At 40.6% G+C, this 3,736-nt stretch overlaps 1 pseudogene; it reads right to left on the bottom strand.

The window, feature by feature from the left end:
- Window positions 1-3,164: 3,164 nt before the first annotated feature.
- On the bottom strand, window positions 3,165-3,505 carry LOC143389291 (small ubiquitin-related modifier 1 pseudogene; annotated as a pseudogene).
- Between the last annotated feature and the right edge of the window lie 231 nt (window positions 3,506-3,736).

The following is a 3,736-nucleotide window of genomic DNA, read 5'->3' as shown; positions in this document are numbered from 1 at the left end:
ACGTAGCATCATAAAAATTTATCCAGGAATTGAAATGCAACTTAAAATGCATAAACAGGAAAGCATGTGGCTATGCCTGAAGCCAGAAATAGATGCTGTTGTCAACTTTTAACACAAAGCTGATAATGGATAATGTCAAAAATGCTGATAATGCTTTTTTCCTATGAATTCAACTTCAAATGCCAATGAACATTTTTTGATGAGTCTATAGGAGAAAGGGGGAAGGCAAATCAGAAGTGCCTTCAAGCCTGCACACTGGAACCCTCAGGAAAGTGGCCAACAATATTCAAGAAAAACTAGTATTTGTAAGACTTCACAGAGGACTGATGATTTGCTTGAATGACTTGGAAAAGTGCCATTGGGATGTTTGTATTTATAAAAATAAAATCACAATGATACAAGACTAGAAAACTATACCTCCATATACTTTTTTTGAGACTTTTCAGTTTTTCTCTTCAAATACAATAAAACCTATGCTCTGACAGGTGTGGTAGAACATGCTGGTCATCTTAGCCACTATGGAGGCTGAGGAAGGAGAATCTCAAGTTCTAAGCCAGCCTCAGCAACTTAGTGAGGCTAGGAGCAACCAAGACCCTGTCTCTAATAAAATGGGGATTTAATAAGTGGAACTGTGCAGGAATGTTTTCTTCTTTCAAATTTTTCAACAGTTTCATCAAACTCCTTGTTGCTAGTCTGCTGGAGCAGGGTAGAACTAAATGAACAGAGAAAGGTCTGAGGTAGGGTAATGGATGCAAAAGTGGTCACCCTTGCAGGGATGAACTAGAATAGAGCAGGACTGGAGCAGAAGTTATCCCTGCAACCAGTGGAGGGTGGGGTGTGGTTTGAGTGGGTGTCATGCCCTCCACAGGCCTCCAGGCGGCACTCTGGTCCCGCCGTGGGCGGGCTCAGGCAGCCCAAGGGGCGCAGACTCACGAAGGCCAAGATCTTGTCTCTGGGTGTCACAGCCCCACGTGGGGAACGTGGTGCTTCAGTGGCGGTGCAGCTGGCGGGTGGCGGTGGAAGCGTGAGACCTGGAGAAGCAGAAGGGCAGTGGGAGAAGGACGCGGACGCCTGCAGGAAGTCAGGCCTGGAAGGCGCTCAGCAAAGAGCGGGCTGTCCTCTCTGGTACTGCGCCTGCCTGGGCCCATGATGGCAGGCTGAGCGGGAAGCAGAGGGTGGCCAGGGAGGCAGAGAGGCTGCGGTGCCAAGGGGCTGACAGCTCCCGCGGGATGGGAAGTGCTTTGGATGAGTGATTGGGGTGTCCCCCAAGCGGGTGGCCTCTCCGGGTGGTCCTCTCGTTCAGGAGGCTTGCCTTTCCTTCCTTGTCCCTAGTGGGGATGTTTCAGAGGGTGAAGTGTCAGTCATCACGCTCGCTGTACAGTTCCGGACGTGGTTCTCCAGGCCTGTGGCTTCCAGGAAGGGATGTGCGGCCTTCACACAAGATTCCCGTCATGAAATGTGGTGAGTTTCTTCTCTGGCTGTGATTTCCAACCTGGAATCGCCTTCAAGAGCAGAAAAGGGGACAGTTTATCCAAAGTGATCTTTCCAGTTTGAGGGGCATTCTTAGGATGTTTTCTCATATGCATTCAGAATTTCAGATTTTCTAATTTCCTGATTCTTAAAAGTAGACATTGACTCCCTTATTGCACATATCAAGTCATGGCTTTTTGAAACACTGGGTGGAGTGATTGTCATCTCACTAGTGCACCAGGTTCTCAAGTAGTAAACTGACCTTCTTCCATATGTAGTCCAATTTTGTAAGGAGAGGGAATGAATTTGAAAGTGGGCTGTGTGGTGATAATGAACTCTGACCTGAATTAAAGATGAAGGAGGAAATGCTTAGATAGTACATACTGCTTCTATCATGAAGAAGTGTGAGTGCAGCCACCAGGTAGGTCTATGTTGTTGGCAGTATGAAGCAATATATGCCCATTACTACTTTTTTTTTTGAAATGAACAAACTAATATGGTATTTTAATTTTACACACAGTTTTATAGATTTAATATATAAAGAAATAAAAGGAAAATATAAACAGAATATACCAAACCTTAACTAAGCAGAGTTAAAGGGAACACTAAAATTATCAATATAAATCAATTTCAGAACTTTTGGCGTGCCCACTTGTTCAACATGATTGGGTAACTATTATATATATGCACCATACAGAAATTTCAAACTTTTAAAAAACAAATCACTGAGTTTTTAAAGAGATATTTTAGCCTTAATTAAATCTTTGATTCAGAAGGCACTTCAATAACTTCCAGTGCTTCAAAGTCATTAAAATTATCACTATACAGTACTGAAGAAATATTTGTATGATGTGCAAATAATTTCCAGTATTATGCAAGAAAACCTTATTTTAGGCATTTTCTTTCCTATACAATTAAAATAAAATAAACATTAGTTAGGTTTTTACAAATATTGTTTATTTTAATGAAGCTGGTACAGACAATGTCCATTTAAAACCCATATCCGAGGCCAAAAGTACAAATAAAATCAAAGGAGCAGTGTTCTGTTGTACACACTTCTGCATGAATAACTTTATTAACTGATAATGAAAATTAGAACTTTTCCGGAATCTTCTGACAAGATTTTTTTTTTTTTTTTAAATCTTAAAATGCTTTCTCTTCAGTGAAGCCATCTTTGGAGTTAGTCGTTACTCTCACTATGTCTGTTAATCTTGACTCCAAAGCTGATATTCCTCCTCTTTTGGTCCAGACCCTCAGATTTTAAAAGTAGCATCAGGTTAAGGAAAGGTCATTTTCCCACAGTTCAGTTCTCTGAAAAACTTCCATCTCCCACTGGAAGTCACAGTCCAGGAGTGAAACAGTCACATGCTAGAACTTCAGGGCTAACTGGAAAGTCATTATATAGACACTGACATTGGTCGATCTTATTTACCACCAAAAGCCTGAAAATGCACAGTCCTGAAAAAGGTGGTCTCTCTGTATACACGTGTAATTTTTTAAAATGAGAGGGCAATATGAAGGGAGCTGAGGTTTGATCACCAAAAAATCAGCACAATGAAAACAAACAATAATGAATAATGAGCACTAGAATTCAAATTACCAGATGTTTTAAAGAGATGGGTGCCAGTTCTCAATTCCATTTGAACACCACATTACAAAAGAACTATTTTTAAAAATAAAAAAGGATTGAGGGAAAAGAAAAAAAATAAAAGAATATCTAAACCGTTGAATGACCCCCTGTTTGTTCCTGATAAACTTCAATCACATCTTCTTCCTCCATTCCCAGTTCTTTTGGAGTATGATTATCAGCAATTGCAATTCTCTGACCTTCAAAGAGAAACCTGAGTGAATTCATTGGAACTCCCTGTCTTTGACAATATGATTCTTTGAGTTTCTTGAGATGTGTTGTCATTTTCACTTTAAAGTGAATCTCACTGCTATCCTGTCCAATTACTTTGAGTTTAATGTATTCTTTTTCTTTCTTATCCCCCAAATCCTCAGTTGAAGGTTTTGCCTCCTGATCAGACATGGTGACGGTGGCTTCACCTGGGGATCTCTGCACAGCAGCGGCCTTGGGTCTGCCCATTACTACTTTGGGGTAGCCAATAGTATTTAAGTGTAGGTAGTTTTGACTAATCATCCTCATATACAGGTTTATATTTAGTTCTTCAGGCTAGGTTAGAAGAAAAACCAGAACCATAACCTAATTCTTGATCAGTGCTTTAGTCCTATTATGTAGCATGGTATATAGTACTCAATTTGTTTT

The sequence above is a fragment of the Callospermophilus lateralis genome, unplaced genomic scaffold (genome assembly GCF_048772815.1).
Source record: "Callospermophilus lateralis isolate mCalLat2 unplaced genomic scaffold, mCalLat2.hap1 Scaffold_169, whole genome shotgun sequence".
In the NCBI taxonomy this organism is placed as follows: Eukaryota; Metazoa; Chordata; class Mammalia; order Rodentia; family Sciuridae; genus Callospermophilus; species Callospermophilus lateralis.
Note: the sequence above shows the minus strand (reverse complement) of the source record. Positions and strands in the feature narration are given on the sequence as shown.